This window comes from Rhamphochromis sp. 'chilingali', assembly GCF_963969265.1.
Source record: "Rhamphochromis sp. 'chilingali' genome assembly, chromosome: 5".
Lineage (NCBI taxonomy): Eukaryota > Metazoa > Chordata > Actinopteri > Cichliformes > Cichlidae > Rhamphochromis > Rhamphochromis sp. 'chilingali'.
The window spans coordinates 7,525,066-7,540,816 of record NC_137932.1 but is presented as its reverse complement, the minus strand read 5'-3'; the positions used below and the strand labels follow the sequence as shown (position 1 = coordinate 7,540,816).

General features: G+C 39.9%; 1 long non-coding RNA gene across 1 annotated transcript; it reads right to left on the bottom strand.

The window, feature by feature from the left end:
* Nucleotides 1–9,790: 9,790 nt before the first annotated feature.
* LOC308397455 lies at nucleotides 9,791–15,463 on the bottom strand. Its single transcript, XR_013971770.1, has 3 exons — nucleotides 15,290–15,463; nucleotides 10,992–11,091; nucleotides 9,791–10,633 (listed from the first exon to the last, which is right to left on the bottom strand). It is a non-coding gene; the product is annotated as an uncharacterized lncRNA (long non-coding RNA).
* Nucleotides 15,464–15,751: the final 288 nt, after the last annotated feature.

Genomic DNA, 15,751 nt, shown 5'->3' with positions numbered 1-15,751 from the left:
ACGTGGTTGAGTGAAATACTGAAGAAATGAATGATGCAAACATAGATGAAGCACATCAGTACCTCAAAAGAGGATTTGTTTAAATGTAAAGTGCCCTACAGTTAACCAGTGCTCACAGTCTGTTTTCCCCCTCTTATTTCTATTGAACTGGAAGAAAAAAAATGTCATATTTCTCTTTTTATTTTTAAGGTCTTCCTAATCTAAGACTTGCTTTGTGTGATTTCCATGTATTCTCTCTGATTTCCTGTGCCCTCTCCTGGCCATTGCAGGAAGAGCAGTTTTGTCTACCTCCATCTCAATGACAGATTGATAGACACCTAGGAAATGGAATGAGCTGATAAGTATGTAATGACATAACCTGGCAGCTATGTTCCGGCTTCAGTTCATACCTTATCGTGCCTTTAATGGTATGAGAGAGAGAAGGGGGAAAAAAAAAAGATCCCACAAACAATGAGACTTTACAGTGCAAAGAACTGAGGCATGATAAAGCAGAAAGCAGAGAAGCAGAGTGAATGACAGATAAGGAGAAAGACAGCTTTAAGGAGGAGAAGGCTGACATGTAATTGTAGCAGTCCTGAGAGGAGTTCCTTGGCTGGCTTCAGAGTTAAATTGAAGAATAACAGTTGGGTTCATTAGCGGTGTCACTAAGCTCCTGTTTCTGCTGACTCAGAGCGTGTGGATTCACCTGTGTGTGCTGGTGCAGTCTCTACAGTGGATACAGTTGGTCTGTGCACACTTTCTGCTGACTTGGTACAGGCATAGCTAAACACATGCACTTTTAATGAAACAGTGCTTTCCTAAAAGTACAAAAAACAGCCTCCCCTGCGTTGAACTGCACACTGACGCACATTTGCAAACGTCATCGTGTTAGCACAAAAGCAGGGTGATGCCTGTCGGCGCTGTGGGGACAGCGGCCTGGTGTAATACTCCAGCAAACACTCCATGAGCCGCGGCTTTATCAGTGATAGGACACAAGAGTAATTAGCTGTTTACAGTACAGCCAAAGTCACGTTGTTTTAAGCCGGTGAGTGTTTGGAGTTTTTCCATCCTGAGCAATCATGCCATGAGAACTGCAGTGTGAGTTCATGCAGCTGCACGAGTAGTTTTCCACACAAGTGCACGACACACACACACACACACACACACACACACACACACACACACACACACACACACACACACACACACAGGGTTAGAGAAGCCAGAGGTGTGCCTCTTACCTCGGTATTGCTTCATTGCTCTTTACAACCCTCTAAAATGAATCAATCTCTAATTAAGCGTTCATCTTTCAAAAATAAGAGCCGTGAAAGCAGACTACTTAGAGAGAACCAGTAGACTCACATATGTGGTATAGCAAAAAGCTCACCAGGCTTTCCGAAGGTCTTCCAAAGTTTGACCGCTTTTACACTCATTGTCAGTCCAGTCCTTGTATCCGACCACTTTTAGATGGATAATTATTATTTGTTAAGCCACCTAACAGGGACCTGTGAATCATTCAAGCATAAAAAGGCTCTTAACTTAAGGGAAGAACCGGTGTTGTGTCTTTAAATTGCTCTGAGAGATGCATCTGGAACTTCAGTTGATCCATCTGCTGTTCCCTGAAGCCTCATCAGAAATGGTCTCAATAGAAGTATGGCTATCAAGAAGCCATTTTAAAGAAAGGAAAACAGGGACGAAAGGGTGAGGCATAGCAAATTACATAAGAACTGGACTGAAGATAAGTTGTAACAGGTTTTATGGAGTGATGAAATTTGAAGGTTTTAGTTTAAATTGTCAGTTTTCAGAGGAGGTCAGTACAGAGGTAAATCAGTGTCTGCAGACAATTGCGAAACATGGTGGAGGCTCTGTCATGGTTTGGTGCTCCATTTCAGCCAGTGGTTATGAGCATCTTGGCAAAACTGAGTGAATTATGAATGCAGAAAATACAGTCAGATTTTTTATACAGCACACAATACCACCTGGAAATCATCGCAAAAGGTTCATTTTTCAGCATAGTCCAGCGAGTTGCACTTTTAATTCCCAGTTCAAACCTATAGTAGGTTAACCCTAATCCCCAATGTCCAAATATCCCCCAAAAAGCCATGGGATGGAGAGGTCCCAAGTTGATCTGATAATCTGTTGCATTCTTCTGTGTCTTTTTTTTTTTATTAATCACACTGTTTAAAATCATGCAAAGCACAAGAACCAGCCATGTTAGACCAGTTTAAAGTAAATAAAAAGGAGCACCACAGCAGTTTTAAGTTGAGTGTTTTTTTTTTTCATTCTGCAATGGTGTGGTATGATTGCATCATTAGTATATGATGCAATTCAACTGTTTTCACTTACACTTTTTTCAGATAAAGTTCTCCATTCAGATTTACTACAGTTCCTTTTTTTGGAAAACACAAAACAGAAGTTTGATTTGCTTGTTTCTTTAAACACACACACACACACACACACACACACACACACACACACACACACACACACACACACACACACACACTAATTATCGTTTTATTGTGCTTCTGAGGTTTCTTGTCACTTTGTGGTCTTTCAGTGTTTCTTAAGGAATTTCAAAGCTGCTTTTTAAGTTTTTTTTCAGTCCACTGCTTATACTTGACCATTTTTAGAGGCATGCTTTTTTATTTGTTAAGCCACTGACCTATGAATCATCCGAGCATAAAGAAGGCACCTAACTGAACCAGTTTTTTGTGTTTAAATTGGTCCTGACACAGGGAATGATAGATGCATCTAACCCTTCAGCTGAAACATCTGCTGTTCACTGAAGCCTCATCAGAAATGGTCTCAGTGGAAGGGTGACTGACAAGAAGCTATTCTTAAGGAAAGGAAACAGGGCTGAGGTGTACCAAATTACACAAGAACTGGACTGAAGATCAAACAGGTCCTGTAAGGCAGCGGTCCCCAACCCCCGGGCCATGGACCAGTACCGGTCCGTGAGTCATTTGGTACCGGGCCGTGAGTTAAGACTCGGGTGTGAAATATATGGCTTTCAGGGTTCTTAAAATCGGTTTTTAGCGTTATGTTGTTATCATTTTTTTTCGTTTACTCGGTTTTCCTGGGTCTTTTCACGTGTGTTATGAATAAATCTTTTTTTCGGTACAGATACTGGTTTTATTTTGTTGTATTTATCCGTGACACCTTAAAGGCCGGTCCGTGAAAATATTGTCGGGCACAATCCGGTCCGTGGCGCAAAAAAGGTTGGAGACCACTGCCGTAAGGTGATGAATTCAAATATGAATATGTCATCAGTGTCTATGGAGGAGTCATGAAAGAGGTCCAACAGTCATGGTCTGTGCCCATCTGTAAAAAACGATGGAGGCTCGGTCATTGGTTTGGAGCTACATTTCAGCCAGTGATGTTTGGGATCTTGTCGAAACTGACTGAATTCTAAAACTTAGAAAAGTACCATCAGATTTTGTTTCACTTTGCTGTACCATCTGGCAACCATCAGATAGGCTTAAATTTTCAGCATGACAATGATCCCAAACACACTGCCAATGCAATAAAAGCATAGCTGGATAGAAAAACACAATGAAACACTATCAGTCATGGATTGACCTCACCCAACATTGCTGAAGCAATTTGGGATTGTCTTGACATAGAACAGAAAGAATGGCATCCAACAGCCAGAGAAGAGCTTTGAATGTCCCTCAAGAAGCCTGAAGAACTATTCCTGAAGATTATATTAAGAAATTAAAAGAAAGATTGCCTAAGAGAGTTCAAACTGCAGTGAAGAGCAAAGGTGGTCAAACCAAATATTGACTTTCAAGCCCATTAGAGTTATCTAAACTCTGTTTTCCCCCTGCATACTCTATTTCCTTGTTCAATAAATCATTGCGCCTATTTCGCATTTTCACAGCAAAATATGAAGTAATGGAAACTGGCTCAAGACTTTTGCTCATTACAGTAAAACAATTACAAAGTTTAAGGACATCCAAGTTAACAAATATAAATAAGCGGCACTGGTATGGGATGATCGGGCGATGGCTAATGATTTTGAGTGCGGCTAACAATGAACCGCACTCTTTAAATACATAAAGCAACAGAAGCTTTTCTTTACCTAAAGCCAAATGGCTGACTGCCAGGCTTTTATCACCTGTTGCTAAATTACACATTCTTCCTTTCTGTTGTCTTTCCTCCTTTCTGCCTTGCACACTCCCATTTGTTAGTAGTGAGTCTTTGCTTCTTGGCAATAAGCTCATGAGAGCTCAAGCTTCTCGTAAGGCTGTGGAAGGGAGTGATTGGCACGGCAAGGTGTGTCTGTCTGGATTATCATAGTTGACTTCTTAACCAATCTCTTATAAATTGTCCTTGAATTAACCCTTGTGCTTTCACCCGCTAATGCGCTCTGATAACATTCATCCCCCTGTGATTGAGCCGTATATGTGCGTGCACAGTTTCACATGGCTACATGGCTGACAGGAGAATGACTGCAGTACGTGCAGATGAGAGTGTCTCTCAGATTACGGTTGAGGGGATAAAAAAAAAGGAACCTTGTTAAAACTTTCAGGAACATGGAAGTGTGTAATTTAATTTGCTTTCTGTTTCTCAGAAGTGTTGCAAACATGAAACTGTTTAACAGAATTCCCCACTATGCTTCCTGCACCACGACAATTAATCTTTGTGTCTTATCAAATGTCATTCCATTTCCTGAAAGAAAACATCTGATAGCCACTTGGATGTGACACTGAACAGATGACTTCCGTCAACTCTTAAAGCGACTTTATAAGTTATTATCAGCCTGTCAGTGTCATAACTGTTAACCCTGCCCAGCTGTAAGGAGCGTGCCACACAGAGGAGGCGCACGTCCAACACCCAGCCTCCGTTCCCCTTCTCACCTTCTCCATCCTGCTCTCTTTTTCGGATAGGCAGATAAATTGAAGCTCTAAGATCAAGTGAGAGCAAAAGTTCAAGTACTTGAAGAGGCAAAAAAACCCAACCCAGCAGTTCCTAACCCTTTCCCTTTCCCACATATTCATCTGCATATGTCTAACACTTTTCTTTATCTGTTCTCCGCAGTTTATCTCTCTTGGTCAGTTCCAGTAAGGAGCTGGTTTTTGCGTTCTCTGCAGACAAGCAGTTCAAAGAGTTCATGGGCCCAATTGGTCAGTGAAGAAGAAAAATGAAAGGAAAAAGAGAGATAGGAGAGACAGAGGAGGATATAGTGTACAGGCTAGCCCTGTCAGCATTGATCATATTCGAATATGCTCGGAGCAGCGCTGAAGGAACGCATATTGAGTAAGACACGGCAGAAACACACTAATCTGCTGCTGCCCTCAGTGTATTTTCTCATCCTCGAACTGAACTTGGCTGTGCGGACCAAGTCACTTTCTTGTTTGCTCAGTGGAAACTGAACAGAAAATGAGCAGTTCTTATGTTTTCTGGACAGTCTGAATGTTTAGTCTTTATAATTACTTCAAAAGCCCCAAATCCAACCTATTATCACATACAAAGAGGTTTACAGGCTTTTTGGAATTAAAGTTAGGTTAAAATGAACTCCTTTTGTAGAGTTTTACCCTTTTTGACATATGCAGAGGCTTATAATGACCTTGTTAAGTTAAAAGTACCAAACAATTAGAATCTAATACAAAAAACAGACACTGGAAAAACTGAACGTGATTTATTGCGAACAGAATTCAGTTAATAGGCTATTTGGACAGGAACCGCAGAGTCCAGTTGCTGGTAGTGGTGAAGATGAAGATGGAGATTTAGATGGCGCTCGGAGTGACCAGGGTGAAGCAGAGATGGGGAGGAAAGACAGAAGAGCATTGGGATTTAAAGCACTCAAAGCAGAGGCTGATTGGTTCGCAGAAGGCAGAGAAGAAAATGATTGGAGAAGAGTTATGTCAGAATTGAGTTTGACAGTATGCAAAAGATAAAGTGATATCAAGAATAGACTTGCAGCCTAAACTCCCATGAAAGAGGGCGGATGAGGGATAACAGATCTTCCTTATTGAACTTATGCATGAGAGTCATCAGAATTCAAATGGATTTCAAGTTCAGTGGAACACAGAAAAAGAAGTACACATTTAGTCCTACACATTTAAAAAAAAGGTCAAAGTTTCTTCAAAGCATTAGCTACCTTTAAAATTAGAGTACTAAGAGATTTGAAAATGAGGTTACACAGTTTTCACAATATATGAGCCTAAACTTCAAAACCTTGACCATCCCATTCTTAATCCATAGGGTTTAATATGATGTCGGCCCAACCTTTGCAGCTATAACAGCTTCAGCTCTTCTGGAACTGCTTTCTACAAAGTTTAGAAGAAGTTTATGGGAAGTACGTATGTGAGACACTGATTTTAGACGCAGTCTCCACTCTAATTCATCCCAAAAGGGTTTTCTCAGGACTCCATGCAGGCCAGTCAAGTTCTTCCAAACTCAATCATCCATGTCTTTATGGACCTTGCTTTGTGTACCTGTGCACAGTCATGTTGGAACAGGAAGGGGACATCCCTAAAATGTTCCCACAAAGTAAGGAGCATGAAATTGCTCCACCAAACTTTACGCTTGGCATGATGAAGTCAGACAAGTACCGTTTTCCTGGCAACTGGCAAACTCAGACTCGTGCATTGGATTGCCCGTTAGAGAGAAGATGTCTTCACTGCTCTAGGGTCCAGTGGCTGTGTGCGTTACAGCACTGAATGACTGGACTTGTTGCACAGGTGCCATCATATCACGGTACGACGCTGGAAGTCACTGAGCTCCTGAGAGTGACCCATTCTTTCGCAAACATAAAACTGAAAAAAAGTCTTGTGGGTCATTATTTTTATTATTTTTTTAGGTGCCTGCAATTCTTTAGATGTCATTCTGGATTCATTTGTGACTTGAATGAGTCATTGATAGGCTCTTGAAGTAATTTTGATAGACGAGCCTCTTCTGGATAGGTTCACCACTGTTGCAAGTATTCTCCATTGGTGGATAATGGCTGTCACTGTAGTTCCATGGAGTTCCAAAGCCTTAGAAATGGCTTTTTAACCCTTTCCAGACTGACAGATCTCAATGACTTTGTTCCTCAGCTGTGCCTTTAGATTGTGACATAATCTGCTTCATTTTGTCAAACAGATCCTAGTTTGACAAAGGACCTGTCAAATGTCCTTGTCCTGTTTAATGTCCCTGTCCTAGTGTAATGATTCCTTGAATCGCTACACTAGGACGGGGGCATTAATACGCAGGGACATTTATTTTGTTTGTCTCACTTATCAGCAGGTCTGACAGGCACACTTTAACCATTGTTACTGGTTGTCTCTGTACTTTGACGCTGATGGATCATCAGTGTCAAAGTACTGAGACAGAGACCTTTGGATCAAAGGTATCAACACATCTAGCTACTCTTCTTCTTTATGACAACCTGACACTTACTTCACCCACAACGTATCTCAAACACAGCAGCTAAGTCTTTTTGAAATTTTTCCTTAAAAAGGAAAGTGGAAATGATTAATTTCCAACCAGACTGACTCAGATGATAAGTCATTTGGGGCAACTGGTCAAACTTCGCATGTACTGCTTTATCATTCATGTTTCAAGGGGAAAATATTTCGTCCAGGAAAGTAAGCAATATAAGACTATTTCCAGAGGATGAGGTAGTCAGATACTGGACTTTCACCCAGGAGGTTAGGGTTTTAGACCTTTACAAAATCTTGACTGACATATTTATGTTTTATTTTAGTTTAGTTTTCAGTTACAGTTTGTTTAGGTTTAGGCACCAAAAGTAGTTTAGGAAAATATCATGGTTTGGGTTTAAATACACCCTTTCATAACTTTAACAACATGTTAGAAGCTTAACTACTATTTTAATGGTAATCAGGACGAGTCCCACCCCATCTGATATATGACTGCTGCCTGAAGATGATCAGCAGAGGGAAAGTAAGAAAACCGGCGGCCAAGATAGGTTCATTTAAAGGTTACGTATGATGTCACAACAAGAGCAATTTTTCTTTTCAAATGTACTTAAGGATGCGGTTTATTTAAAATATTTTATATTTATAGTAGTACTGCAGTAACTTCCTCTCCAACACCCAAAATCACTCATTAGGCCCCTTTTAAAAGTATCATTTGGCGTTTTCCTGTAAACAAAGAAAAGTTAAGTTTACATTTAGTGTTACTCACCGAAGGGTTTATATAGTGTGCATATCCTGATTCTTCTTTCTTCCCCCCCTTTTTTTTTCGTCAGTGTCATCATGACACAGCCACAGAGCATCTGCATCTGCCATCACTGCCGGTATTGTGCTTTGGATCAGCTCTTGGCTCTTTAGATAGCAAATGTTCCTCTGTGTCCAAAGGTTACTTGATGACTTTACTAACGTGATGTGAAAGACACTAAAATGTTCCACAGATGCATTCGTCACTACATGCATATTCACTCACTTAACGCGCAATAGTTTTTTTTTTCCCCCATTGTAAGTGCTGACCAGAGAGTGCTATCATGGCCAAAGAAAACCAATGTTTACTGTTGGTAAGAAGCAGGAAGCGAACCTTCATCTCTGTTTGTTGAGCTAAACAAGAATAATCTCATTGTTTAACATGTCTTTAAACTACATCCATGACTTTGTCTCACTCTGTCTAAATAGTATCCTGAAGAGTGCAATTCCTCATAGAGAAAACAAAGCCAAATCTTATCCATTCCTGAATGTCAGGCTTTTAAATGAATGGTATTTGCTGTAGATTTCCCCCTCCCGAGCTTTTATCTCTTACAAGAACATCTCCCAGGTGTGTTTGGAAACTCTCAGTTTAAGTCACTTTCCTTACGCACACACTGGCTTATCTGTGTGTACCTTTCACTGTGGGCCTGCCACAACTCTCCTCATCCTGCCTGGCTGATGGCCACACAGGCATCCTCATAAGCACAAATACAAACACACACACCCATTTACTCATCCGAATGCTCCTATTCACACAAATACTGACCTGTGACCTCAGGCCGTGACCCCAGGTTAATTACTGCATTGTGAAGCAGAGCTAGATGCCCACTGATTTGAAACATACAAAAACTATATTGTCTTTAAATTTATTAGATGTTCATAGTCCCATGAATCTTGAACATGTTAGTGAGCACCACCAGCAAGTTGACATTAAAGAGGTCCTCTGAAGATAACCCATAAAAAACTTTATTCCACAGCTTTTATGGGAAAGAATGGAATAGAATTGTCCCATATTTAAGATTGTGACTCTAAAACGATATCTGCACATGACTATGCACAGTCTGTAAGCAAACCGAGAAGATTTTGTCACCAGAAACTGATTTCTGGTGACAAGATCTCTGTCAAAGGCTTGTACTGTGAGTTCTGTTGGCCAGGCATGTTTAGGCATGCATTGTCTACAAAAGATTGTATTTTGCAGAAATGCAATCTTAAAAATATCCCCTATTCTCTAATGATTTATTTATTTTTTAAAAAATCCACTGTTAATAATGACCAGTCCACAGAGCAGGAATAATTGTATCTGCTGGATAAAGCTCAGAAATATTGTTGGTTGGTCCAACAAGTTGCATCAGCAGATTAGCTGATAAGTTCCTAGATTGGTGGTCAGTTAGCGGCAAATTCAAAGGCATACGCTGTTGAAACTCTGTTATCGCCTGGTTTACTGGGAGGCCGAAATCTCACATGCAAACACCTTAAAACCAATGCAAATAAAAGTCAAACTATTTATCAGACATTAGAGTGAAACTACATATTTGTAATAATCTTTTTAAATCCACAAAAAACACAAAGTCAAATCTAAACGTTTACACTGTAACCCTCTGGTTTGAACTAATATAAAGAAAAAATAGATAAAAAAAGTTCACGTTTGCATGAATTCGCCTTTTTTCTGAGTGTTTCGTGGCAAGCCAAGCCAGCCGTTAGGATCTTACTTCAGGTGCAGATTCCTCTCACATTGTGATACTCACGGTTATTAAATATGCCATTACTGAAACCACATGATGGCTCATGTAACGCACGCTCTGAATGAACTCATTCCATAAGTATTTACTCCCGTGACATCAAAAGAGCCATACCCATAAAATGCAACACAAGTCGACAATTGCATCATAAACATTTTGATTCATAAAGTGGCTCTGTAAACTTCTGTGTTTTGGCGCCACACCCCAAGCACTTTTCAAACGTTTTGATGACTGTCTGCCAGTTGCGGGATTAATTTATCGTTAATGTAGGATACTCTGAGTAGCAGTTGAATTTGCTGAGACATGTTTACACTCCACTTAAAAGGTGAGGCGGAACTCCAGCGAATCAAAGGAATGGAAACAAACCCGCGAGGGAAACGAGGCAGGTAAAATACACAATCACCCAACTCCTCCCCCTGGAGAAAGCTATTCACCACATTCCTGAGCATAAGAGTGTGAAACTAAAATACACACAAATTCAATGGTCACACACATTCACATGCACACCCATATGTAGATATCTAAATGGGGAAACAATAAAAAAAACAAAAAATAATAAACAAAGGACAGACAATAAGATAATAGACGTCAATTCTTAAATATATAAACGTTTACGTGAACTGACACACCAGCTATTTCTGCACATTGTAATGATATACCACCTCTCCCTCTTTAACAAGAGGCTGAGCCTTCAGCTGTAATCACAGCAGGAACGCATCCTGCCGTTTGGACGGTTTGTAAGGGAGTACCCTGCAATAAACAAAGAATATGTCATCAGAAAACACTTTTTTTCCCTGTCGCATGTGATGAGTCATGCTGCGTGAGTTTGTTGGTGTTGTGAAGTAACGTTCAGTCTGATTGATGTGGGAAGATACTAATATTCGGTGACTGCTGTGGTGACTCTCCAGTCATGGGAGAATTCACACACACACACAAGTGTGCGCACAAACAAGCATATGAATTTTTAAAAATGATAATTTTTTTTAAAGGGCCTTACACTGAATGTGCTAGGACTCACTTTTATGAGAGGGTTTACATGAACAGGCAACAGTGTGCGAGCACTCAGACCCAAAATACAAAACAGAGACAAAGCAAGAGGCAAATTTACATAGCTTCTCCGCGGCCTGTAGCGCTATTTATCCATTTAGATCAGGGGTCACGGGGGTCTGGAGACACATGCGGCTCTTTTGTCCATCTCCAGTAGCTCCCTGTGGTTTTGTCCAAAAAAAAAAAAAAAAACAGAAAAAAGAAACCTAGATGAATATGAAAACAATCCCTTTGCTGAACCTCAATTGTGATGGCTAATGTGGATGTTCACACAAATGGCTAGTCCCGAATCCTCCTAGCTATGACTGGATTTGTGCATTTACAACAACACGCACAAAACTTTATAGTTCCTTTTGTTTAAAAGAGAGCCCAAACTTGCTAATAGATAGTTTTCCCTTCACGTCACAATTTTCAGTGAATAAGAAGTAAAGAATTTTAGGTATTATAATTTTACAATGCCATACAATCCAAAACAGTTAATTATAATCTAAGTGGAAAGTTATAAAGTACTAAATAATCATAAATAGCTCACTGCAGAATAGTGACATGTAGGGAAAGATTTGAATTCCAGGTATTAGTGCGGCTCATTTATACTTGATAGTCTTGATCACTTCCATCAAGGTAAGATAAGAAATCATTTGTTATAAAAGGTAACAATTAATTTAAAGTCACCCTTTACTGCTTCCATCGGAATTCGGAGGTGAAGTAGCAGTGAGCGGCTGCTAATCAAATGCACTTGTTTAACTGATCATCAGAAAGTCTGAGCACTTATATCTATACTTCTGGAGAATGTAAAGTGTGTTAACACATTGATACAATATTTGCAGGAGTGGATTTTCCGGCAAATTCAGCCTCTGGAAAGTGCAGAGATACTGCAAAAAAACCCCAAGAACTACAGCTCAGTCTCTACAGGCCTCAGTTAGCATGTTAAGGTTCATGACAGTAATATTAGAAAAAAAAAGACTGAACAAATATGGGTTGTTGGGAAGGGATACCAGGAGAAAATCTCTTCTTTGTAAAAAAGAACATGGCAGCACAGCGCAGGTTTGCAAAGCTCAACATATCACAAAAGCACGGTGGTGGAAGGGTGATGATTTGGGCTTATTTTGCAGCCACAAGACCTGGGCACTACAATCTCCTCTGTCTATCAAAGTATTCTAGTATTCAAATGTGAGTCCATCTCACATTTGACTCACGTGTCAATGACTCACATGTGAAGGAATTGTGAGCCATGCTGCATGACTCAGTTTCAAGCCTCTCGACATGGGTAGATGCATGCTTCCTTCCTGACACTGATAGGGTGTATGAGTCGTTAGGACGAGAATTAATAGTAAAATATGCAAATGTGAATTTGGATTTTATTTAACTCATATTGCATGTAACTTCCTTATTTCCTTTTACGTTTACAGTAAAAGGAAAATATGATGAAAGTTGTGTAGGACAAAAACTTATTGTCTTCTGTCTTTCTGTGGGTGTAGAAGTGGAAGTCCTCCAAAAAACACTGCCAAGTTGGTCCTTGTTTCTACATGTTCATATCTGTCAGTTACCAAAAAAACAAAAAAACAAAACAAAGAAATTTGCATTTTTACCGAACTTCCTTCAAACAGCATGTCGACTGGAAATATGACATAATTAAATGTTTTTTCCTCTTACACAATGGAGGCTTCAAGGCTGAATATTCACAGTGACACTGGAGGCTCTGTGGAGATAATTTAATTTCAATTTATCTCTTCTCTAATCAGTGTTTTCCATGAACCCCCACAAACCTTTTGCATTATAGAAGCTTGTTCCTTCCACAGATGACAAGTTTTAGCCTTTGACCCTGGTGGGAATAATGTACCAGTCCAGGCGTGGGTCAATGAAAGGAATAACGCTGATGATGATTCTCAAGCTGGAGGCCTTCCTTCTTCAGCATCATTTTACTGCAACATCACTGGTGATGTTAAAAGCTTCTATTTCCTGGAAATTATTGCCTTTCACCTTGACATTATTAAATTCATACAAAAAAAACAAAACAAAAAAAAAACATCCCCTTAAGACATTTTAGTAATATTGTGTTCTGTAATCTAATTAAAAACTTATTTCATTGACTAAAAGCTCGGCATTTCCCCAGAACTGAGGTACTAATAAAGATAATCTACTAAGTAATTGGTGGAAACGACATAAGCCACACGGTCAGTTACTTAAAGGCAAACAAGCTTAAGATTTAAAGTCAGAACAAACAATGGAGCCAAGAAAAGGATCCGATTTAACACTTTAACAGTTGGAAACGTCACATCATTATGATACAGTATTTCAACATATAGTGTGCACCAACAACAACAAAAAGTTTCGTTTTTAAGAAACCACCAATCAGTGTTTACATTTTTAATATACAAGCTGGTTATGATGGGCAGAATGTAAAATAAATTACTGTGAATATGAGTCTCTGTATGTCATCGTGGTTTGATGTGCTCCTGCATGAGGACGCCTACTGTTGCCGGCTTCTGTTGGCCTATGCTGGCAGTGGGAACGGGAATCAAGAAGCAATTCCAAATAGTAAATTTCTGATTGGTACGCTTGAAAGCTTATCAGGACCTTTTATCAGCACTTGCATGATTTTCTGCCAACTTCAAAAAGAACAAAAAAAAAAAACAAAAAAACAACACTTCTGTCAAATTCACTTCCAGACTCATACTTGAGTCATGTTCAGGTATTTTTTTCCTACTGGTTGTGTTCTGATTTCGAGAAGATAAAACAGGTGCATCAACACCGAAATCTTCCACCCTGTTTGGCTGTTGTTTCCGTGTCTGTCTGTGTGCTGACAGATGATGTGAATGCAACAGTGTCTGTATGTGAGATAAGTTTACAGGCATATACTTGAGAGGTCAGGAGTTGTCAGTCTAAATACAAGATATAAGACAGAAATAAAAATTTCTTAAATTGCCAGGTTCCAAAATAATTTTAAATATAAACCCAGACACAGGACATATTAGACTTTGGCATTATTATTGAACAAAAATGAAGCCAAAATGAGGAATCAGTGTGTGAAACGCTAAATGCACCCATGATTCAGTATCTTGTAGAACCACCTTTATCAACAGTATATTGAAGTAATGGTTTTCTGTGTAACATTATCAGTTTGTCAGCAATTTTGACTCACTCTTCTTTACAACATTGCCTCTTCGCATTGAGATTTGTGATGATTTATTCATGCACAGCTCTCTTGAGTTCCTGCCACAGCATTTCAATCAGGTTGATGTCTCGACTTTAACTGAGCCCCTGCAGCAGCTTGATTCTTTTTTTTTCTGTTGCAGATTCAATTTCGATTGAATTTTGGCCAAGCTTCAGCTGTCAGACAGATGGTCTCATATTTGATTTCAGAATACTTTGGTATACAAACGTTTGTAGAGTTCGTAGTCGTCTCAATGACTGCGAGGTGCTCAGGTCCTGTGGCTGCAACAGAAGCCAAAATCGTCACACTTCCACCACCGTGCAAGACAGCTGGTCCAAGGTGTTTGTGCTGATTTACTGCGTTTGGTTTTCCCCAGAAATCAAACACTGGTGTGGTTCTGTGCATTATGGCCAAACATATCCACTTTAGTCTCATCTGTCCAAAGGACATTGTTTCAGGTGTCTGTTTGCGCAGCTCTGCAAACCTAAACCATGCTGCCAATTTTTAAATTCTTTTAGAGAGAGAAGATCCTCGCAGCCCTTCCAAATGAACCATAATTGTCATGGCTGTGTGAAGGCAGGCAGGAAAAGGTGGATCCAAGAGCAGGACTCACGGAGGCACAGGTGAACTCAAAAACCCTCGGCTTTATTGTGGGATTACAGATAGAACAAAGAACTAACTAAACTGGAAAGCAACTAAACTGGCAGGCAAACAGAACACACAGGGAGGTATGAGGGTACGACGCGACAGAGAGCACAGGAAAACACAGGGCTTATAGACACAGAGGAGTAATCAGGGAATGAGAAACAGAAGGAAGATACAGCTGGGAGAGATCAGGGCTAACGAGACAAGGGAGGAGTAAAACGGAACACACCGACATCGCAAATGACCATGATCCTTCAATTTAAAAATAGGAAACAAAACACACTTTACTAAGACACGGACTAGACAGAGAAACACAGACTAGACAGTATCACTAACTAATCAGAACATAGGTCATAATCTAGAAAAGCACCAAAACATAAGAAACAGAAAAAGCTGGGTCAAAATGACCCAGAACCGTGACAATAATGGTTCTGTCTTAATCTAATTGCACTGTTTTCATAAACCTTAACATTTAACATGCTAACTGAGGCCTGTAGATGTAGGACTGCAATGTAGGTCTTGAATATTTTGCAATTTCTCTGAGCATTGCACAGTCTTACCTTGTGGTTGATTTGCTGGAACGTCCACTCCCTGGAAGATTGGCAACTGCCTTGAATGTTTTAGATTCGTGAATAATCTTTCTCACTGCAGAATAATGGACTTTAGATTGCTTGCAAATGGTGTTATAACCTTTCCCAGACTGACAAGCAGCAACATTTGCTTCTCTAAGATCATTGCTGCTGTCTTTCCTCCTTGTGTTCAAACACACCACAATGCTCCAGAACAGCAAACAACCCAAACTCCTGCTTTTTATGGAGGTGTTCACACTTGCTGATCAACAGTCAATCAGTTGCATTTGCTTAGAAGCAGCTGGCTGCCCTCTTTATTCATGGAGAAGCAGTAAGGGTGTGCTCAGTTTTTTACACACTGTTTCTCCATTTTTGGCTTAGTTTTTGCAGAATAAATACTGACATTATGCAATACTTCATGTGTTGTTGTTCATCTGAGGTTGTACTTAAATA